This window comes from Lithobates pipiens, unplaced genomic scaffold (genome assembly GCF_037356315.1).
Source record: "Lithobates pipiens isolate NorthernLeopardFrog02 unplaced genomic scaffold, aLitPip1_a1.2 Scaffold_10, whole genome shotgun sequence".
Lineage (NCBI taxonomy): Eukaryota > Metazoa > Chordata > Amphibia > Anura > Ranidae > Lithobates > Lithobates pipiens.
The window spans coordinates 106934097-106957557 of NW_027507686.1; the positions used below are offsets into that span (position 1 = coordinate 106934097).

At 46.4% G+C, this 23461-nt stretch overlaps 1 non-coding gene and 14 pseudogenes across 1 annotated transcript; all 15 read right to left on the bottom strand.

Moving 5' to 3' along the window:
- Positions 1–4937: 4937 nt before the first annotated feature.
- LOC143952245 (5S ribosomal RNA) lies at positions 4938–5056 on the bottom strand (annotated as a pseudogene).
- A 339-nt stretch (positions 5057–5395) lies between these two features.
- On the bottom strand, positions 5396–5514 carry LOC143957037 (5S ribosomal RNA; annotated as a pseudogene).
- A 108-nt stretch (positions 5515–5622) lies between these two features.
- Positions 5623–5741, bottom strand: LOC143942601 (5S ribosomal RNA; annotated as a pseudogene).
- Positions 5742–5849: 108 nt separating this feature from the next.
- On the bottom strand, positions 5850–5968 carry LOC143956974 (5S ribosomal RNA; annotated as a pseudogene).
- A 108-nt stretch (positions 5969–6076) lies between these two features.
- LOC143944908 (5S ribosomal RNA) lies at positions 6077–6195 on the bottom strand (annotated as a pseudogene).
- A 108-nt stretch (positions 6196–6303) lies between these two features.
- LOC143942932 (5S ribosomal RNA) lies at positions 6304–6422 on the bottom strand (annotated as a pseudogene).
- A 109-nt stretch (positions 6423–6531) lies between these two features.
- On the bottom strand, positions 6532–6650 carry LOC143949250 (5S ribosomal RNA; annotated as a pseudogene).
- A 106-nt stretch (positions 6651–6756) lies between these two features.
- Positions 6757–6875, bottom strand: LOC143955059 (5S ribosomal RNA). Its single transcript, XR_013269779.1, has one exon. It is a non-coding gene; the product is annotated as a 5S ribosomal RNA (ribosomal RNA).
- Positions 6876–6983: 108 nt separating this feature from the next.
- On the bottom strand, positions 6984–7092 carry LOC143946321 (5S ribosomal RNA; annotated as a pseudogene).
- Positions 7093–7200: 108 nt separating this feature from the next.
- On the bottom strand, positions 7201–7319 carry LOC143945845 (5S ribosomal RNA; annotated as a pseudogene).
- Positions 7320–18983: 11664 nt separating this feature from the next.
- LOC143949272 (5S ribosomal RNA) lies at positions 18984–19102 on the bottom strand (annotated as a pseudogene).
- A 108-nt stretch (positions 19103–19210) lies between these two features.
- Positions 19211–19329, bottom strand: LOC143943147 (5S ribosomal RNA; annotated as a pseudogene).
- Positions 19330–19434: 105 nt separating this feature from the next.
- Positions 19435–19553, bottom strand: LOC143957544 (5S ribosomal RNA; annotated as a pseudogene).
- Positions 19554–23112: 3559 nt separating this feature from the next.
- On the bottom strand, positions 23113–23230 carry LOC143951670 (5S ribosomal RNA; annotated as a pseudogene).
- A 108-nt stretch (positions 23231–23338) lies between these two features.
- LOC143956728 (5S ribosomal RNA) lies at positions 23339–23457 on the bottom strand (annotated as a pseudogene).
- Between the last annotated feature and the right edge of the window lie 4 nt (positions 23458–23461).

A 23461-nucleotide genomic window follows, 5' to 3' on the forward strand; every position in this document is an offset into this window, starting at 1 on the left:
GTTTGGCAGCATTTAAAATGCTTCACCTTCCACAAATGTTATACTTTTTTAGAACTCTCCCGATTCCAATTCCGTTAAAAATTTTCCAATCCCTTCAGACTCTGTTTTCTAGATTCATCTGGCAGGATAAAAAATCTAGATGTGCTCATTCAAACTTAGTGAAGAAACGTCAAGCTGGGGGAACAGGGTATGTGGATTTTGCAAGATTATTATTTAGCCTCGGTTCTCACACAGTCTAAGGAATGGTTTCTATCTACTCCATCAACAATTTGGGGGAAGATGGAAACTGCTAAGATCCCAGGAAATAATCTATCAATATGGATTCCTTCCATGGCACTTGGAGCCAAGATACCTTTTCGCATCTCCCCAACAATATTAGCAACACTTAAATCCTGGGTTCGATTTCTGCATCTAACTTCCTCACACCCTCTTCCTACCAAAGTCCAAATTCCGCTAAATACTCTACATAATTTCATGAAGACAACCTCATTTACACCATGGATAGAGAAGGGAATTAAATATCTATCTGATCTACTTGATAATGGGGTGATCAAACCATTTCCTACACTTCAAAAGAAATTTCAATTGCCAAATTCAGATTTATTCCCCTATATCCGAACTAAGAATTGCATTTCCAACCTCCCATCATGGACCTATAATGTTCCCCAATCGGCTTGGTCCTTCCTTAAGATCCCCATACATCAACAAAAAGGGATCTCTCTTTTCTATAATCTTCGTCAACAAAAAAGTGTGTTTACAAAGACTATCCCTTTAATTAGATGGGAAGAAGACTTAGGATACACCTATACAGTTTACCAATGGGAAAAAGCTTGTAACACCACATATAAAGCCACATGCTGCTCTACATTATGGTAAGTATCCATTAAATTGACTCAACGCTGGTATCTTACTCCTGAGAAAATATCTAAATTTAACGGCACATTTGACGACAAATGTTGGAGATTGTGCGGCAAAAAAGGTGATATGTTACATACATTTTGGACATGCCCTAAACTTGGGAAGTATTGGGAAGAAATCTTTCAAGTTATGTCTGAAATGACCAAAACAGTCATTCCTCCAAATCCCTCACTGGCTCTATTATCCATTGATCTTGATCGATATCTTATCCAGTTTAGAAATGTGTTTACACATATTTTGCTGTCAGCCAGGATCAGTATAACGAGGAACTGGAAAAATCCTGATCCTCCTTCCATAAAAGAAGTGATAGAATCTACTCAAACTCATTACATTTATGAATCAATTCTAGCTCTTCGGCCTCACAAAAAAGAACATACTCATAAAATATGGCAGCCATGGTTAAAATGGGCTAGTCCCCAAAACATTGCACGAGTTCTTTGTTCCTAGATAACTTGAATTAAAAAATTACTTACCCCGCTCTAATATTTTAATCTTTGTTTTGTATCTATTAAATGACAGGTTAATATTACTGTCCCGAACACAGTTTAGCACCCATAGGGGTGTTCGGGAATATATTTAGGTTCATCATCTTTGAATTACTTGAATTGGCAGTATATAAATATATGAAGATAATATTTATATTACTTTTGTGTATTGTCTCCACAATGGATGTATTAATAACCTCCCGATCGTTGTCTTATCCCTATTATAATTGAAATAATTAATATGGTTTTCTTTATATTATATTTTTTATTTTTGGATACTATTATCTATGTATCTAAATACGGTAACTGATCTGTTATTTAGTCATAATTTCTGTCAATTGTCTTGATAAAAACTTAAACTTTAATAAAAACTATTGATTAAAAAAAAATAATAAACCCACCGCACCTGGTATTCCCAGGCGGTCTCCCATCCAGGTACTAACCAGTAGACATGTGCAGAGTAAAATATTTAGTTTCGGAATTTCGTTTTCGTCCGAAAAATTAATTTATTTAGTTACTCCCGAAATTCGTTTTTTTATTTATTTCGTTTTTCATTCAAAAATTGCATTCGTCCGAAAATCCACATGAATTACGGTCGAATCTGTCTTTGAAGGCTTATGGTGTCTGTCGAATGTATAAAGAATTTTCGACGGAGCTAGTATATAGCATACTTCGTGTGAACTTTAGAACCCTATTAAAGTCTATGGGACTCCAACGTTTACAATCTAAAGTGCTAATTTTAAAGGCTAATTTGCAAGTTACTGTCCTAAAAAGTGTTTGGGGACCCGCGTCCTGCCCCAGGGGACATGTATCAATGCAAAAAAAGTTTTAAAAACTACAGTTTTTTCGGGAGCAGTGATTTTAATAATGAATAAAGTGAAACAATAAAAGTGTAATATTCCTTTAAATTTCGTGGGGGGGGGGGGTGTCTATAGTATGCCTGTGAAGGGGCGCATGTTTCTGGTGCTTAGAACTGTCCCTGCACAAAGTGTCATTTATGCAGGAATTTTGATTTGTCGGCTCCGTAATACAGAGAACACTCATTGAAAGTCATTGATAAAAAAATAAAAAAAAATAAAAAGCGTGGGGGTCCCCCAAATTCAATTACCAGGCCCTTCAGGTCTGGTATGGATATTAAGGGGAACCCTGCGTCAAATTTAAAAAAAAATTGGCGTGGGGTTCCCCCTAAATATCCATACCAGACCCTTCAGGTCTGGTATGGATATTAAGGGGAACCCCGCTTCAAATAAAAAAAAATTGACGTGGGGTCCCCCTAAAAATCCATACCAGACCCTTTATCTGAGCACGCAACCTGGCAGGCCGCAGGAAAAGAGGGGGGGACGAGAGAGCGGCCCCCTCCCTCCTGAACCGTACCAGGCCACATGCCCTCAACATTGGGAGGATGCTTTGGGGGTCTGTGACCCCTCAAAGCACCTTGTCCCCATGTTGATGAGGACAAGGGCCTCATCCTCACAACCCTGGCCGGTGGTTGTGAGGGTCTACGGGCGGGGGGCTTATCAGAATCTGGAAGCCCCCTTTAAAAAGGGGACCCCCAGATCCCGCCCCCCCTGTTTGAAATGGTAAGGGGGTACAAAAGTACCCCTACCATTTCACAAAGAAAGTGTAAAAAATAGTTAAATAAGACAAACACACTTTTGAAAAATTCCTTTATTAAAAAAAAAAAAGATTCCAGCGGTGGTAATCCACTCTTGCTATCCAGCGACGGACGATCATCTCTCCGGGTTCCAGCGACGCTTATCTCATCCAGCGCAGCGAATCCATCCACCTTCTGTCTCCACTGAGGAGACACTGTGGGGATTCCGGCGCTCTGACGTTTGTTATATGCGGAGGACGGGGCCACCGGTCACCTGACCCCGCCCCCCTCTGACGCAAGGGGAAACCCGGGCTTCCCCGTGACGTATGGGTGACCCCGCCCCCCTCTGATGTGACGGAAACCTGCCTGTGTTACATCAGAGGGGTGCGCCCCGCCCTCCGCATATAACAAACGTCAGGCCGCTGAAATCCCCGCAGTGTCTCCTCAGTGGAGACAGAAGGTGGATGGATTCGCTGCGCTGGATGAGATCAGCGTCGCTGGAACCCGGAGAGATGATCGTCCGTCGCTGGATAGCAAGAGTGGATTACCACCGCTGGAATCTTTTTTTTAATTTTTTAAAATTTTTAATAAAGGAATTTTTCAAAAGTGTGTTTGTCTTATTTAACTATTTTTTACACTTTCTTTGTGAAATGGTAGGGGTACTTTTGTACCCCCTTACCATTTCAAACAGGGGGGGGCGGGATCTGGGGGTCCCCTTGTTAAAGGGGGCTTCCAGATTCTGATAAGCCCCCTGCCCGCAGACCCTCACAACCACCGGCCAGGGTTGTGAGGATGAGGCCCTTGTCCTCATCAACATGGGGACAAGGTGCTTTGAGGGGTCACAGACCCCCAAAGCATCCTCCCAATGTTGAGGGCATGTGGCCTGGTACGGTTCAGGAGGGAGGGGGGACCGCTCTCTCGTCCCCCCCTCTTTTCCTGCGTCCTGCCAGGTTGCGTGCTCGGATAAAGGGTCTGGTATGGATATTTAGGGGGAACCCCACGTCAATTTTTTTTAAATATGACGCAGGGTTCCCCTTAATATCCATACCAGACCTGAAGGGCCTGGTAATTGAATTTGGGGGACCCCCACGCTTTTTTTAAATGTATTTTTTTATTTTTTTATCAATGACTTTCAATGAGTGTTCTCTGTATTACGGAGCCGACAATTCATAATAGCTGCGAGGGATTTTAAAGGACTTTTTTTCCTGCATAAATGACACTTTGTGCAGGGACAGTTCTAAGCACCAGAAACATGCGCCCCTTCACAGGCATACTATAGACACCCCCCCCCCTACGAAATTTAAAGGAATATTACACTTTTATTGTTTCACTTTATTCATTATTAAAATCACTGCTCCCGAAAAAACGGCTGTTTTTAAAACTTTTTTTTGCATTGATACATGTCCCCTGGGGCAGGACCCGGGTCCCCAAACACTTTTTAGGACAGTAACTTGCAGAATCTTTTCTCTCTGTCAAATCTTTTTTCTCTGTCGAATATTTTCTCTATATAATCTTGGACTAATAGAGGTAAGGTTAGGCACATTCAACCACAGGTTCTATAGACACAGATTATTGTCAGAGTCACGTCGAATCTCCTATTCTATATCGAACTGTTGTAACAATGAAAAAAAAGCATTTATTTATGTCGGATCTTTCGTTTTTCGGATTCTGTGCTTTCGTTATCGTTTGCCAAAACGAAAACGAAAATAGCTGAAATTCGGACGAAAATGCATTCGGACGAAAACGAATGCACATGTCTACTAACCAGGCCCGACCCTGCTTAGCATCCAAGATCAGATGAGATTAGGTGCATTCAGGGTGATGTAGCCATAGGTGATATTGCTGGCCCCACTCAACCTTCTTGACAAACGCAAAGATGGTCACCTTGGCAAACAAGCAGAAAAACAGGTCGTCGAGGCCAAGAACATATTAAGAAAAAAAGCCTATGGCACCTGGTATTCCCAGGCGGTCTCCCATCCACATACTAACCAGGCCCAACCCAGCTTAGCATCTGAGGTCAGACGAAATAAGGCGCATTTAGGATGAAGTGGCCGTAAGCAATCTTGCTGGCCACTCTCAACCTTTTTGACAAATGCCAAGATGGTCACCTTGGCAAACAAGCAGAAAAATAAAACAGGTCGTCGACGCTAACAACATATTAAAAAAAAGCCTACAGCACCTGGTAATCCCAGGCGGTCTCCCATCCAGGTAATAACCAAGCATGACCCTGCTTAGCATCCGACATCAGACGAGATTGGGCACATTCAGGGTGATGTAGCCATAGGCAAACTTCTTGGCCACTCTCAAACCTCTTGACAAATGCCAAGATGGTCACCTTGGCAAACAAGCAGAGAAATGAAACAGGTCATCAACGCCAACAATATACAGTATAAAAAAAAGCCTACGGCACCTGGTATTCACAGGCGATCTGCCATCCAGGTACTAACCAGGCCTGACTCTGCTTAGCATCCGAGATCAGATGAGATTGGATGCATTCAGGGTGATGTGGCCGTAGGCGATCTTGCTGGCCACCCTCAACCCTCTTGACAAACGCCTAGATGGTCACCTCGGCAAACAAGCAGAAAAATAAAACAGGTCGTCGACGCCAACAGCATATTAAAAAAAAGCCTACGGCACCTGGTATACCCAGGCGGTCTCCCATCCAAGTACTAAAAGGGCCCAACCCTGCTTATCATCCAAGATCAGGCGAGATCGGGCACATTCAGGGAGATGTGGCCATAGGCGATCTTGCTGACCACTCTCAACCTTCTTGACAAATGCCACGATGGTCACCTCGGCAAACAAGCAGAAAAATAAAACAGGTCATCCACGCCAACAACATATAAAAAAAAAGCCTACGGCACCTGGTATTCGCCGGCGGTCTGCCATCCAGGTACTAACCAGGCCTGACCCTGCTTAGCATCCGAGATCAGATGAGATTGGACGCATTCAGGGTGATGTGGCCATAGGCGATCTTGCTGGCCACCCTCAACCCTCTTGACAAATGCCTAGATGGTCACCTCGGCAAACAAGCAGAAAAATAAAACAGGTCGTCGACGCCAACAACATATTAAAAAAATGCCTACAGCACCTGGTATTCCCAGGCGGTCTCCCATCCAGCAACTAACCAGGCCCGACACTGCTTAGTATCCGAGATCAGATGAGATTGGACGCATTCAGGGTGAAGTGGCTGTAGGCAATCTTACTGGCCACTCTCAACCCTCTTGACAAACGCCAAGATGGTCACCTTGGCAAACAAGCAGAAAAATTAAACAGGTCGTCGACACACACAACATATTAAAGAAAAGCTTACAGCACCTGGTATTTCCAAGCAGTCTCACATCCAGGTACTAACCAGGCCCGACCCTGCTTAGCATCCCAGATCAGATGAGATCGCGTGCATTCAGGGTGATGTGGCCGTAGGCGATCTTGCTGGCCACTCTCAACCCTCTTGACAAATGCCAAGATGGTCAACTCAGCAAACAAGCAGAAAAATAAAACAGTTTGTCGACGCCAACAAGATATTAAGAGAAAAGCCTATGGCACCTGGTATTCACAGGCGGTCTCCCATCCAGGTATTAACTAGGCCCGATCCTGCTAAGCATCTGAGATCAGACGAGATCAGGCCCATTCATGGTGATGTGGCCATAGGCATTCTTCCTGGCCACTCTCAACCCTCTTGACAAACGCCAAGATGGTCACCTCGGCAAACAAGCAGAAAAATTAAACAGGTCGTCGACGCACACAACATATTAAAAAAGCCTACAGCACCTAGTATTCCCAGGCGGTCTCCCATCCAGGTACTAACCAGGCACAACCCTGCTTAGCATCCGAGATCAGATGAGATCAGATGCATTCAGGGTGATTTGGCTGTAGGCAATCTTTATGGCCACTCTCAACCTTCTTGAAAAACGCCAAGATGGTCACCTTGGCAAACAAGCAGAAATACAAAACAGGTCGTCGACGTCAACAACATATTTAAAAACAGCCTATGGCACCAGGTATTCCCGGACGGTCTCCCATCCAGGTACTAACCAGGACCCACCCTGCTTAGCATCTGAGATCAGGTACATTCAAGGTGATGTGGCCGTAGGCAATCTTACTGGGCACTCCCAACCCACTTGACAAACGCTAAGATGGTCACCTCGGCAAACAAGCAGAAAAATAAAACAGGTTGTCGACGCCAACAACATATTAAAAAAAAGCCTACGGCACTTGTTATTCCCAGGCGGTTTCCCTTCCAGGTACTAACCAGGCCCGTCCCTGCTTAGCATCCGAGAGCAGACGAGATCGGGTACATTCAGGGTGATGTGGCAGTTTGCAACCTTGTTGGCCACTCTCAACCCTCTTGACAAACGTCAAGATGGTCACCTCGGCAAACAAGCAGAAAAATAAAAGAGATCGTCGACGCCAACAACATATTAAAAGAACCCTACGGCAGCTGGTATTCGCTAGGTGGTCTCCCATCCAGGTACTAACCCTGATTAGCGTCCGAGATTAGATGAGATCGGGCGCATTCCAGGTGATGTGGCCGTAGGCAATCTTGCTGGCCACTCTCAACCCTCTTGACAAACGCCAAGAAGGTCACCTCGGCAAACAAGCAGAAAAATAAAACAGGTTGTTAACGCCAACAACATATTAAAAAAAGGCTACGGCACCTGATATTCCCAGGCGGTCTGCCATCCAGGTACTAACCAGGCCCAATCCTGATTAGCATCCAAGATCGGACGCATTCAGGGTGATGTGGCCGTAGGTGACCTTGGTGCCACTCTTAACCCTCTTGACAAACGCCAAGATGGTCACCTCGGCAAACAAGCAGAAAAATAAAAGAGGTCGTACCGACGCCAACAACCTATTAAATGAACCCTATGGCACCTGGTATTCCCTAGGCGGTCTCCCATCCAGGTACTAACCCTGATGTCTGAGATTAGATGAGATCGGGCACATTCCGGGTGATGTGGCCGTAGGCAATCTTGCTGGCCACTCTCAACCCTCTTGACAAATGCCGAGAAGGTCACCTCGGCAAACAAGCAGAAGAATAAAACAGGTCGTCGATGCCAACAACATATTAAAAAAAAGCCTACGGGGGCGTGGCCGGATGCGGTGAGGAGAGGTTGTGCTGCAGCTGAGCTCTGCTGGCCGAACCAACATCCACAGCCATCCGCCCTCACCGGGATTTTGGATTTTGGCCGGCGGATGACTCAGCTCCATACGCGGACACGATCGGTGGCATTTGGGTGCTCCTAATTACCCGCGGGTTCCACGATCGGGCCCGGGGCCTGCTCTGTCCATCAGATGCCACCCGCCATCTTGCCGCCTACAGAGGCGCCGGACCCTCCGCCCTGGAGTACCGCGATCCGCGGAGGGAGCGGCGACATGCACACCGCTGACAAGCAGCGACCCTCGGGGCCTGAGGTCCGGAAGCAGCGGTGGGGCCCAGCATCACTGAGCCACGAGCCACAAGCTGCGGAGTAGCACACCTGGAGGCAGAGGTAGGCGGTGGCCATCTTGGCACACCCAATATATAACTACAGGCACCTCACGCTCCCTGGGTCAGAATCCGCCCCCCCAGTACCTTACAGTACCCACTGAATGTCTGTGGCCCTGGAGGGCCCTGAGATGGACTAGAGACTTAGGTGGGGGTGTAAGCGCGGACACTGGGAGGATGACAGCATAGTCTCCTAGTGCCGTGCCTTCGGAAAATATCACTTGGTAGATAAGGTATAACCCGATAAAACTCACTGTCACAACTACCCCAGCCGCACGCTATCGGGCAAACGGTGGGTATGTATAATACGCCCCGGAACCGTCCCCACAACAGATCAAAACAGAAATCCTCTCCAGTCCGAGGGAAGTCGAAGGGGAAAGGCAAGATGGCGCATGAACCGCCGGAACCCGATAATGCCACTCAGCACTCAGACGATAGTCTGTCGCAGTTCCCCTCCAATCTGGCAAGCCTGGTGGACACTAGCTCTGAGGTTTTGCTTCAGAAATTCCGCACTATAGTGAGGGACAAGATCAACGCAGCCTCCCGTAAATTATCTGCGGAACTGGTTAAGGGTCTTAAGGAGCTGGGACACCGCACAAACCAGTTGGAAGAGAGGATGGACCTGACAACCACGGTACTGGAGGGTCATGAGGAAGAGGTGGAAAAGCTGAACGCTGAACTTATTAATCTCCAGGACAAACTTGAGGACTCGTAAAATAGGGCCCGTAGGGGCAACTTGCGCATATGCGGCCTCCCGGGGACCATTACAGACCTCCAGGGAACAGCTACAGCATTTTTCCAGGAGCTTGCACCTGACATCCCAACAGAACGCTTAGAATTTGATCGCATACACAGCTCCCTCACCCCCAAGCCCACTGAAGGTCCTCCCAGAGATATAATTATAAAATTTCATTTCTACAGAACCAAGGAGCGGCTTCTCCAAGCAGCCAGGGAATTAGCAGACATTTAATTTCAGGGAAACTCCCTTAAACTGTTTGCAGATCTTTCCCCGGTCGCAATTGCTAAAAGGTGGAATATGAAGCCCTATCTGCAAATCTTGCAAGCCAGGAACATCCGCTATAGGTGGGGGTTCCCCTTTAAACTTTCCTTTTACCACCTAGGACATCAGTTTCACGCTTCATCCTTGCCTGACCTGCAATGGCAATTCCAGGAGCTTCAGTTTGACCTTCCTACTTCTCAACCTGAGGCTTCCATGGCCCCAATGCGATCCTCACAATCCTCTCAGAATGGATATCAAGCCCTCTGTTCTCTCAAGGCCCAGAAATTCCATGAGGTTCCTACAGGTGGACACCGTTAGAAGACAGAAAATACCCTCCTCTTTGTTTTGTTTGACTGCTTTTTTTCTCTCGCTGCCGCCATGCAACCAGCCAGCCTGCAGCTCTTGAGCCTGCAGAAACTTATGCGGTCAGGCAAATAGAATGTGGCACCCCTGAATCCCATCTGCGACTCAGGTGAGAAGCACACCGGTCCCCCCTTTGCATTCCAGAGGGACTATGTTCCCCCACAATCCCGGTCTACAACAGCCTATTATGGGTACTGGTGATGAAGGACTGGGGAACTATCCTGCACTTTCCATGGACAATGGTTGCACTCAGGTAACAGCTGCCTTCTCCCCCTCCCCCCCCCCCCCCCAGTTACAAGCACTCTATCCAATTTTTTTCTTTTTGAGATTTTCCCAATACTGTATTTTCTTTATATAGACTCTGGTCTAATTTTTTTATTTTTATTTTTTTATTTTGTATGTTTCTTCTCGCTCCCTACTGTCCAAATCCCCTCCCCCCCTTTTTTTTTGCCCCTCGAAGGCATGTTCGGATGTAATCCACGACTCACAAACTCATAATCTATGGTTTCCGACTGACAACCAGGCACTCTTAGTCCAGGGGGTCTACTACCGTGGCCATCTGAGGACTATTGAAATTGTCTTTATGCACTCACAATATGGGCCTAGACCCTGATTGTCAATGCCCTGACAGGGTGAGGCTTTCGGCCCAACCCATGGTATTTTGGTTCATTTGTTTTTACGCCTGACTTAGATGGTATAAGGTTCAGGTTGCTTGTTTCTGAACAGGGATTCATCACCTATACAAAGCAATTTCTCAGGCATCTGTTGTTTTTTGTTCCTTATAATTTTTTTTCCTTTTTTCTAGTATTGTTGTTTACGCATATATGCCACTGTTGACATGTTCATTGATATTCACAATAATTGATTATGCTATGCCAGGTGGTTTCCGACGGACCACTGCTCCCCCATGTGTTGGTTCTTGGCCCGGACTAGCGTTCGAGTCAACTCCTAACCAAGTAGTGGAACTTTCAACCCACGACTGATAGCAATCTCGCTGTATAAAAGTTATTTGTACTCAGCAATGCATGATTGTACTATCCTTGCTGTCATGACGCTTTCTATCTCTTTTCTACCCCCCTCTTTACTTCTCTCGTTTCTCCCTCTCTCCTCTGAGTTCACGGGGTGTGCACTTCGGCTCCAGGTAAGCGACCATCTGTTACCATCTCAATGACGATTAACTGGTTGTCCCTGAATGTACAGGGCATGAATTCCCCCCATAAGAGAGTGAAGGTGTTTAAGTATCTGCGCAAACAACACATTGACATTGCTTGTTTACAGGAGACGCATTTTTCTGAGGCCTCTCATCCCAAGTACTTTGATGCTCAGTTTCCTCAGGTCTTTTTGGCGAATGCTCCAACTAAGCAACGTGGGGTTCTCGTGGCTTTCCGCAAATCAGTTCCATTTATTTGTGCTAAACAGATTGCAGATCCTGATGGCAGGTATTTACTGCTTCAAGGCACTATCTATGACACGGAGGTAACCATAATGACGTATTATGCCCCCAATGTGAGCCCCGGGACCCTTCTTGACCCATGTCTACGCCCTACTGACATCCCACTGCAAGGGCATCCTCCTACTTGTGGGCGGCTCTAACCTAATCTTGAACCCTAAAATAGACAAACACCCGTCGGAGAGGAACGGCCCGTCGGCAAGCGCCAAAAATGTACTCGCTCCTTACAAACTCATGACCTAGTTGACCTGTGGAGGGAATGTCATCCACAGGGCAAGGACTTTACCCATTACTCCCACCTCCATCAGGTTCACTCATGGATTGACCACATGTTCATTCTTAGACGCCACCTTCCACTAGTGGTTTCGGCCTCAATCTTGACTGTACCGTGGTTAGATCATGACCTGGTCCTGATTGTCTGCCGTTCCATCTTGGATAGACCCCGATTTTCTCCCTGGGTAATGAACGATTCGCTCCTTTCTCATGTAGAGGTCACAGAGGAAATTATTAAGGCATCGGAAGACTACTTTCGTGACAACCTGGTCTCAGTGGCGTCGCCGGTGGTCCTTTGGGAGGCTTATAAAGCGGTACTGCGCAGACGTATAATTGGCCTGGCCTCGGTCCGTAAGAAAGCTAGAGAGAAAAAACAGAGGGAGCTTGAATCTCGATTAGCATCGCTATCTGAGATGTTTAAGCAATTTCCTACCCCGGGTAACCGTAAGTTGCTATAACAAACCAGATCGGAACTCGACCTGTGCCTCACTGAGGGGGCTGAGCGTGTACTACGCTGGTCCCGTCAGAGATGGTATATGAGAGCAAATAAGCCGACTCGTATGTTGGCCAACAGACTCCAAACATTTGCCCCTAAATTAACCCCAATTACGTTGCGGGATCGGAATAATGTCCTATCAGGGAACCCGAAACATGTATTAGAGGAGTTTGGGTTTCGCCTTGCGAAGCTGTATATGGCGTCAGAGGGGCCTGCTACTCGGAGAACGGCAGACTTCCTTGAGGCCTTGACGGGGGCTCATGTTACCCTCATGGATAGGGACATTCAACCTTCAGAAGTTTTACAAGCTATAAAAGAACTTAAGGTGGGCACGGCTACACCGTGCTTTATTATAGGAAGTTGGCACCAGTAGTGGCGCCCCATCTGGTTGCTATGTACAATTCGGTAAAGAATGGTTGTCCCCTCACCCCGGATCTTCTGACAGCAAACGTAGTGAGGATTCCTAAGCCAGACCGTGACCACTCATCTTGGGCCAATTTCAGACCTATCTCGCTCATTAATATCGATATGAAGCTCCTGATGAAAATCTTGGCGACACGCCTGAACTCTTTCCTCCCTCGCTTGATAAAAAAAGACCAGGTCGGTTTTGTGCCTCAGAGGCAGGCTGGCGATGCAATTCGCCGTATAGTGCAACTCCAGCACATAGCTCACACTCGCTCTCTGGAATCTATGCTTCTCTCCCTCGATATGAATAAGGCCTTTGATACCTTATCATGGCCCTACCTCATGACGGTTCTGCGACATTATGGATTCGGGTCCTCATTCATGACTTGGATGTCAGCTCTATACGACTCCCCCCGAGCAAAAATTAAATATTATGGGTTTGAATCCCCCATTTTTGATATCCGAAGAGGAACCCGTCAGGGATGTCCGCTGTCGCCCCTTCTTTTTGTATTGGCATTGGAACCCCTGGTATTAAGGGCATTGAAATAGTAAGCTGTCCCCATAAGATTTCCTTGTTTGCCGACGACATTCTTCTATCTGTCACCTCTCCTAGAACTTCCCTACCAAACCTACACACCCTATTACAGGCCTTTGCATCTCTCTTGGGACTCCAGATTAACCCATCAAAGTCGAAAGCACTGTCGACTAACCTGTCTCGGGAGTTATTGTGGGACTTGCAGTCGGCCTTTCCCAATCAATGGGTTTCTTCCTTACCCTATTTGGGAATCCGTATCACCTCCACGTATCAGGCTCTATATCAGGCAAATTACCCACCACTGTTCAAAATACTAATGGATATGTTGTCATCATGGTCCTCTTTACCTCTTTCATGGTTCGAGAGAATAACAGCCATCAGAATGGCATATCTCCCAAAGCTACTATACTAATTTTGGGTTCTTCCTATTCCGGTTCCTTCACATATTCTCAATACTCATCAGCGTAGGATCTTACAATTTATCTGGGGTTCGTCTCGCCCCCGTATCAACAGAAAAATCATGTTCGCCAAAGGGGTGAATGGGGGCCTCACGGTCCCAAACTTAAGAGACTACTATATAGCAGCCACCATAGCTCCGCTCTCCCACCTCCACGAGACGTATCAGCTCCCATTATGGGCTGCTATTGATCTACTTGAAGTGGACCCCACCCCAATCTCCTCCTTACCCTGGCTCCCACCAAAACACACCGCCCTATGATTACGGGGCCTTGTATGATTCACACGTTGCGAGTCTGGGACTCAGTGAAATATTCTGCCGGGTTGGTTTCTCCCCATCTCCCCCTGCTGCAACTCCTACATTGTCCTCTTTTCCCCCCCGGGTCTTGATAACTCTGCACAATTCAAATGGCGGACCCTAAATGGATTTGCAGACGTTCATTCACTACTTACTCCCTCTAGAATTTTAACATTCGAAGCTCTGCGCTCGTCGCACGATATACCTTTAAGAGAGCATTTCCGATATCTCCAGATTCGTCATTTCCTCCAAAGCCTTAGGTGGCGTTGTTTCGTCCCCAGTTATCCAGAAGGATAAGCCCCTGGTTTTGGTCACTCTTTCTTGGGCTGAGTCGTGCATCGAGGTACAGGCTCTAATCGACTCTGGGGCTGCAGGCCTGTTCATTGATGCTGCATTTGTTAAGCAGCACTCGATTCCGCTGCAGCTGCATGACACTCCACTTGCCATTGAGGCTCTTGACTTTACAGCCTGCCCATGTGACTCATGAGACGGTTCCATTGTCCATGGCCGTAGGGGCTCTTCACCATGAGATAATCCAATTCCAAGTTATTTCCTCACCCAGATTTCCGCTGGTTATTGGTTATCCTTGGTTACAGAGGCACAACCCCTCTTTTGATTGGCTCCATGCTGAGGTTCTCTCCTGGTCACCACAATGCAGTGAGACATGCTTTCTGAAGGTATCCAAGGTCCTGTGCACTGCTTCACTTCCCTCCCTGCAGGAGGAGTACCGTGATTTTGGCGATAAAGGTCAAGCCGGTAGTTTGCCTCCACACCGCCCTTATGATTGCATAATTGACCTTCAACCTGGTGCCATACCTCCTCGTGGCCGGGTTTACCCTTTGTCTGTCTTGGAGGATAAGGCCATGGAGGAGTATGTTGCTGACGCACTTTCTCGAGGTTTCATCCACTAATCCTCGCCTCCTGCTGGGGCTGGTTTCTTCTTTGTGAAAAAGAAGAGCGGTGAACTGAGACCTTGTATAGATTATAGGGATCTCAATTGTGTTAAGATTAAGAATGCCTACCTGATTCCATTGATTACTGAGTTATTTGACCGCCTCAAGGGAGCAACGCTTTTTACGAAGCTTGACCTGAGAGGGACATACAATCTCATGCGCATTAAGGAGGGCGACGAGTGAAAAACTGCATTTAATACCAGAACAGGTCATTATGAATACCTGGTAATGCCGTTTGGCCTTTGTAACTCCCGGCAGTTTTCCAGGAATTTTTTAACGATGTCCTCCGAGATTTTTTTGCAGTTGTGTGGGGTGGTCTATCTTGATGATATACATATTTTCCAAGTCCCTGGAGAGCCACCACACAGATGTCTGTCGTGTACTTCAGAAACTAAGAGAGAACAATCTCTATTGTAAACTGGAGAAGTGCGAGTTCCATCGTGAACAGTTTACCTTCCTGGGCTATGTCATTTCCACTGCTGGTTTTTCAATGGACCCAGAGAAACTTTCGGCAGTCCTACAGTGGTCTCGACCCATGGGTTTACGTCCTCTGCAGCGTTTCCTGGGCTTTGCCAATTACTATCGGAAGTTTATTCGTAACTTCTCATCTCTGGTCAAGCCTCTGACTGATATGACCAGAAAGAACCAGAAAGAACGGTAACCCACAAAGTTGGTATCCGGAGTCCATTAAGGGCTTTGAGACTCTCAAAGATGCCTTTGTTTCTGCTCCTGTGTTGGCACATCCTGATCCTACATTGCCTTTTATCCTAGAAGTTGACGCTTCTGAGATTGGAGTTGGTGCCCTTCTGTCTCAATGTCCTAACTCTGAAAGCGCTATGCATCCGTGTGGCTACTTTTCCAAGAAATTGTCACCTGCTGAGTGCAATTATGAGATTGATGACAGAAAGCTGTTGGCGATCATTTTAGCCCTGAAAGAATGGAGACATCTCCTTGAAGGTACCACTGTGCCTGTTCTTATTCTTACTGACCATAAGAATCTTACATTCTTGTCTGAGGCTAAGCGACTCTCCCCCAAAAGGGCGCGATGGGCTCTTTTCTTGTTGAGCTTTAATTACATTGTCTCATTCTTACCCGGTACTAAGAATGTAAGGGCGGATGCCTTGTCACAACAATTTTCCTCCACTTCCAAGTCAGAGTCGGTTCCGGTTCCTATGATTCCTCCTCATCGTATCTTAGCTACGGTTCTTACTTCTCCTTTGGGTGACAAAATTCCTGCTGCTCAGGTCCATGCTTCTCCTGATAAACCTTGTGACCGCTGATTTGTCCCAGAGAGTCTCCGTACTGCAGTGCTCCAGACTTATCATTCTCCCAAGGCAGCTGGCCATCCTGGGAAGAATCAACTCATTTGGGCCATCTCCCAACAATTCTGGTGGCATAGTCTACGGGCTGATGTTATTGCTTTCGTAGCTGCCTGTCCCATGTGTGCTCAGAGTAAGACTCCACAACACCTTCCAGTGGGCCTCCTACAACCCATACACAATGGAGAGAGGCCCTGGACACACCTGTCAATGGATTTCATTGTGGAGTTGCCCAACTCCCAAGGCAACACTGTTATCCTTATGGTGGTGGACCGGTTCTCAAAGATGTGTCATTGTATTCCACTTAAGAAGTTGCCCACCTCTAAGGAACTGGCTTCCATTTTTGCTCGGGAGATCTTTCGCTTACATGGGCTACCCAAGGTGATTGTCTCAGGTAGGGGCAGTCAGTTTGTTTCCCGGTTCTGGTGAGCCTTTTGTGCACAGTTGGGAATACAGCTTGCGTTCTCTTCTGCGTATCACCCGCAGTCTAATGGGGCCGCAGAACGAGCCAGTCAGTCCTTGGAGCAATTCCTACGTTGCTATATTTATGACCATCATAACAACTGGTCTGACCTATTACCTTGGGCAGAGTTTGCTCACAACAGTGCCTTGAATTCTGCCTCCCGATTGTCTCCATTTATGGCGAATTATGGTTTCCAACCTTCCATGTTGCCTGACTCGTTTGTTCCGCAGAGTATTCCTGCATTAGAGGAGCATCTCCATGGTCTTCGTTCCACTTGGGTACAAGTCCAGGAGGCTTTGTGTCATGCTAATGATAGGTACAGACTTCATGCTGACCGCAGACGCCTGCCAGCGCCTTCCTACCAGGTTGGGGGCAGGGTCTGGCTGTCTTCTCGCAACCTCCGGCTTCGTGTTTCCTCACTGAAGTTTGCACCTCAGTTTTTTGGGCCTTTCCGTATCCTTCGCAGGATTAACCCAGTAGCTTACGCGTTGGAACTTCCTCCTAGTATGCGCATCTCAAATGTGTTTCATGTCTCCTTATTGAAACCGTTGGTCTGTAACCGATTTACCACCTCGGTGCCACGTCCTCACCCTATTCAGGTTGAGAACCATGAGGAGTATGAGGTACAATCCATTCTTGACTCCCGTAGGTTCCGTGGGTGCATACAGTACCTGGTGCATTGGAAGGGGTACGGTCCGGAGGAACGCTCCTGGGTTTCATCCTCTGACGTACATGCCCCTGTCCTCCTCAGTGAGTTCCATAGAAGGTTTTCCCTCAAGTCCAGTGACCCTCCGAGGGAGAGGGGTCATTGGGGGGGGGGGTACTGTCAGGGCTGGCTTAGCCCTTCCTCCTCTGGGCTGGCCGCTCAGCTGTCAGCTAATTACCAGCTCTCTTCTCTCTCTTCAGTTACCAGCTGTTCCCGATGATGCTCGTCTGGCCTGCCTATATAAAGTCTCCAGCTCATTTCTCCTTTGCCTTCAGGTTTGGTCACATCACAAGGAACCATCTCCTGCTGTTGTTGCAAGACTGGCTTGCTGATATCCCACCTGTTTTCCATCCCGCTTGCAGTTTCTCTTCATGGATCTCTGACGTCTGGACTGGCTGATTACCCGATCTGGTTTATGAACTTTGGATTGGCTGACTACCCGATCTGGTTACTGGACTCTGGCTTGCTTGACTACGCTTTTTCCTATTTATCTTTTTCTTTTTTATTAATAAACAAGTGTGATTAGATTGTACTTCTGTCTGTTTCATGGTTCCTGACAGAGAGGGAGCTGGGGAAAAGGGTGGACCCGGAGGACTGGCAGGCAATGACCCTGGCCTTATCCAAATGCTCGTGCAATGTCACGATCTTGGAAAATGCCTACAAGGTCCTGTATCGGTGGTATTATACCCCGACGCGCTTAGCCCGCTTTGTCCCCACCTGCTCCCCTCTCTTTTTCAGGGGGTGCGATCAGGAGGGCACCATGGCCCATATTTGGTGGACGTGCCCACGGGGGTGCAGACTATGGGTCAGGGTTTAAATGCTACTTCGCAGTCTACTCCGTGTAAATCTTAAGAAAGATCCGTTCGAGGCACTTCTTGGTAAATCAATCACAGCACTACTAAACGGCAATTGACACAACATCTTTTTACCACAACTAAGCTGACAATAGCGAGAGCATGGAGAACTGCGGCCCTGAGTTTTGAGGTAGTCAAGAACCGATTGAACGATGTTATGGTCAATGAAAAATTGTCTTCTGTTCTTTATGACACCCATACCAAGTCTGGCAACCCTGGATTGAATATCACCACTCTCCTAGATTCGATGTCACTCTATTGTTGCTGTAGGAGCTAAGCTGGGCACACCCCATGAGCCCATTCTCCTCTTCCTTTCCCCCCCTCCTTTCTCTGACTTCTCTCTCTTCTCTCCTGACCCCGCTACTTCTCCTCGGCTTTCCAATCTACACATCTCTTCCAATCTACTCTTGACCCTTTGTATATCTCCTTCTTCCTTCATTCTCCTTTCATCTCACCAATTTTCTGGACATGATGACTATGGGCTAACTGTATATTGAAGGCCATGTTTGTGTTGCAGTTATGTGAAACCCAGGGTCTGTTCGGATCCGGGAAATGTGTACATGGTTAGGTGACAACTTGCTTGAATTATAATATACTGTGAAACACCTGTACTGACATCCTAATGTAAGCCTATTGTATATTGTATTGGTACATAAATTTGTTACTTTATAATAAAAAAAACCTTTGTAAAAGAAAAAAAAAGCCTACGCAAACTGGAATTCCCAGACGGTCTCCCATCCAGGTACTAACCAGGCCTGACCCTGCATAGCATTTGAGATCAGACGAGATCGGGGGCATTCAGGGTCATGAGGCAGTAGGCGATCTTGCAAGCCACTCTCATCCCACTTGACAAATGCCAAGATGGTCACCTTGGCAAACAAGCAGAAAAATAAAATAGGTTGTCGACGCCAACAACATATTTAAAAAAGCCTACGTCACCTGGTATTCCCAGGCGGTCTCTCTCCCAGGGACTAACCAGGCCCGACCCTGCTTAGTAACCAAGATCAGACGAGATCAGGTAAATTTAGGGTGATGTGGTCGTAGGCGATCTTGCTGGCCACTCTCAACCCTCTTGACAAACGCCAAGATGGTCACCTCGGCAAACAAGCAGAAAAATAAAACAGGTCGTCGACGCCAACAACATATCAAAAAAAAGCCTACGGCACCTGGTATTCCCTGGCAGTCTCCCATCAAGGTACTAACCAGGCCCGACCCTGCTTAGCATTTGAGATCATATGAGATCAGGCACATTCAGAGTTATGTGGCTGTAGACGATCTTGCTGGCCACTCTCAACCCTTTTGACAAACGCCAAGATGGTCACCTCGGCAAACAAGCAGAAAAATAAAACATGTCGTCAATGCCAACATATTAAAAAAAAGCCTACAGTACATGGTACTCCCAGGCGGTCTCCCATCCAGGTACTAACCAGGTCCGACCCTGCTTAGCATCCAAGATCAGACGAGATCGGACGCATTCAGGGTGATGTGGCCGTAGTTGTCGACGCCAACAACATATTAACCACTTGCTTACTGGGCACTTAAACCCCCCTCAGTCCCAGACCAATTTTCAGCTTTCAGTGCTCTCACATTTTGAATGACAATTACTCAGTCATGCAACACTGTAACCAAATGATTTTTTTGTCCTTTTCTTCATACCAATAGAGCTTTCTTTTGGTGGTATTTGATCACCTCTCTGTTTTTTATTTTCTGCGCTATAAATGAAAAAAGACCGAAAATTTTGAAAAAAAATGAATTTTTCTTCGTTTCTGTGACAAAATTTAGTAAATTAGCAATTTTTCTTCATACATTTTGGCCACAATTTATACTACTACACATCTTTGGTAAAAATAATCCACATTTTTGCATATTATATGATCTGTGTGAAATTTATAGAGTCTATAAGCTATGGTGCAAATCATAAAGATTTGCAAAAAAAGATCACATCTGATGTACTAAGGCCTATCTCCATTCTTGAGACCCTAACAAGCCAGGAAAGTACAAATGCCCCCCAAATGACCCCTTTTTGGAAAGTAGACATTCCAATGTATTTAGTAAGAGGCATGGTGAGTTATTTTAAGTTGTCATTTTTTCCCACAATTCTTTGCAAAATTACGATTTTTTTTCCACAAAATTTTCATTGTAATAGCTTATTTCTCCCACACGGAATGTGCATACCACAAATAGCACCCCAAAATACATTCTCCTACTCCTCCTGAGTATAACGATACCACATGTGTGAGACTTTTACACAGCCTGACCACATACAGAGGCCTAATTTTGAAGTAGCACCTTCAGGCATTCTAGGAGCATAAATTACACATTTAATTTCTCAACCACCTATTACAGTTTTGAAGGCCCTGGAACACCAGGGCAATGGAAACGTCCAGAAAATGACCCCATTTTGGAAAGCTAACACCCCAACGTATAATCTATGAGGCATACTGAGTCTTTTCAATGGTTCATTTTTTTCCAGAAGTTTTTGGAAAATGTGGAAAAAAATGAAAACGCATTTTTTTTTTACACAAAGTTGTCCGTTTATAAGATATTTCCAACGCATAGCATATACATAGCAAAAATAACACCCCAAAATACATTCTACTACTCCTCCTGAGTATGGCAATACCACATGTGTGAGACGTTTACACAGCCTGGCCACATACAGAGGCGCAACATGCAAGAAACACCGTCAGCGTTCCAGGGACACATAGCCTGCACATACCAAGAATTACACCCCCAAATACATTATGCTGAGCAAAGGGTAAAGAAAAGATTACCTGTGGTTTTAGAAGCGCAGTTGTCCACAGGAGGATATCACTGGTCCAGGCAGCAGGCAGGGACTTGGTCAGCAACAGCGAACACAGTTTTTCAGGCAGCAGGCAGGGATACTGTCCATATTACAGTCCAGGGTCAGTGCAGAGATGTCAGCAGTGCCAAAAATATTGGTCCTGGTAGTAGGCAGGTCCTTGTGGTGTGGTCAGTCCGGCATGATGGCAGTAAGTCCTACAGGCAGCAGACAGAAGTAGAGCCTCGTTCAGGACAGAATGGGGATAGGGGTAGAGGCTTCTCCCTCCCAAATCTCTTTGAAGCCTCCGAGTCTCCAGACCCTAATCTAGGAATAAGAAAACAAAGAAAATTGTTTTCTTCTTCCAGAAAAACTATACTGGAGCCCCTCACATATGTGAGACCCCGTGTTGAATCCCACTAGTCCAGTTGCAGAATACAAGATCAGTCCAAGAGGCAGGCAAATATCGTGGTCAAACAGTCCAAGGTCAGTTCCAGATCAGGCAGAGATATGTACAGAATCGTTAGACAGAAGCATGGTCGAATAACAGTCCAGGGTCAGTTCCAGATCAGGCAAAGGTATGTACAGAATCGTTAGGCAGAAGCATGGTCGAATAACAGTCCAGGGTCAGTTCCAGATCAGGCAGCGGTATGTACAGAATCGGCAGGCATAAGAGTGGTCAAATAACAAGCCAGGGTCAGTTACAGAGCAGGCAGTGGCATAAGGAGTGTGAAGGTGTATGAAGGCAGGAACTGAGGATTATGCAGAGGCCTGGTTGGGTAGGACATTGTGCACAATAATAAGATGTGTCTCTTCTGACTCCTGCTCTGGTACACACCTTACATCTTTTTTGACGTCTTTGGCTGTTGGTTTGGGGGGGATTTTATCGGGAAAGTGGCGCTCGGAGAGTCGACTAACAACGTCTGATCGGATATTTTCTGGTGGGCCGTTTGGGAAAATAAGGGCAGTGAAAACTTCCTCCTGGTAGCCAAAGAAACATTTGGGGTTTTGGGTGGAGTTGCGGTAAATGACATAGGAATTATAAATGGCCAATTGAAAAAAATAAATTGCTACTTTTTTGTACCAATGGTATGTCCGTCTTGTGACAAGATATGGTTCCATCATTTGGTCGTTGAAGTCGACTCCTCCCATGAACAAATTGTATTCGGAAATGCATTTGGGTTTCTTTATGGGGCCATTCCTTCTGGGGATTTCCTCCTTGTTTCTCAGACTTGCGGTTTCTCCTTTTCACAGCTTCTTGTTCACAAGACTTTGAGGAAAGCCCTTCCGATTCTTTTTTACGGTGCCACATGCTGGCGTCTTCTTCCGGTGAAGGTTGTGGAACAGGGGCAGAGATGTGTAGAAGTTATCTACATACAGGTGGTAGCCTTTATCCAATAGGAGGTATATGAGGTCCCAAACTATTTTTCCGCTGGATCCCAAGTAGTCCGGACAATTAGGGGGCTGCAGCTGGGTGTCCTTCCCTTTGTACACCATGAATGAATATGTGTACCCTGTGGCTCGGTCGCATAATTTGTAGACCTTCACCCCATAGCGGGCCCTTTTGCTGGGCATAAATGGCTTCATTCTAAGGCTGCCGCTAAATTTAATAAGGGACTCATCCACACATATGTGTTGGTCCGGGGTAAACAATTTGGGGAATATTTCTGAAAAATAATTCAGTATTGGTAGAATTTTGTAAAGCCGGTCATAATTTGGATCATTTCGTGGAAGGCACTGGGAATTGTCGCTGAAATGTAAGAACCTCAGGATGATCTGATACCTGGTTCTGGGCATTACCGCGGAGAAGAGCGGTGAGTGGTGGAGGGGGTGGGTTGACCAGTAGGTACGTAATAGATTTTTTTTGTTGAGTCAACCCTGCTTAGCATCTGAGATCAGATGAGATCGGGCCCATTCAGGGTGATGTAGCCATAAGCAGTCTTGCTAGCCACTCTCAATTCTCTTGACAAATGCCAAGATGGTCACCTCGGCAAACAAGCAGAAAAATAAAACAGGTCGTCGACGCCAACAACATATTAAAAAAAAAAACCTGTAGCACCTAGTATTCCCAGGCGGTCTCCCATCCAGGTACTAGCCAGGCCCGACCTGGCTTCGCATCCAAGATCAAACGAAATCGGGGCCATACAGGGTGATGTAGCCGTAAGCAATCTTGCTGGCCACTCTCAACCCTCTTGACAAATGCCAAAATGGTCACCTCGTCAAACAAGCAGAAAAATAAAGCAGGTCGTCGACACAAACAACATATTAATAAAAAACCTACGGCACCTGGTATTCCCAGCTGGTCTCCCATCCAGGTACTAACCAGGCCCGACCCTGCTTAGCATCCAAGATCAGATAAGATCAGCACATTTTAGGTGATGTGGCCATAGGCAATCTTGCTGCCCACTCTCAACCCCCTTGACAAACGCCAAGATGGTCACCTCGTCAAACAAGCACAAAAATAAAACAGGTTGTCGACGCAAACAAAATATTAATAAAAAACCTACGGCACCTGGTATTCCCATCTGGTCTCCCATCCAGGTACTAACCAGGCCCGACCCTGCTTAGCATCCAAGATCAGATGAGATCGGGCACATTCTAGGTGATATGGCTGTAGGCGATC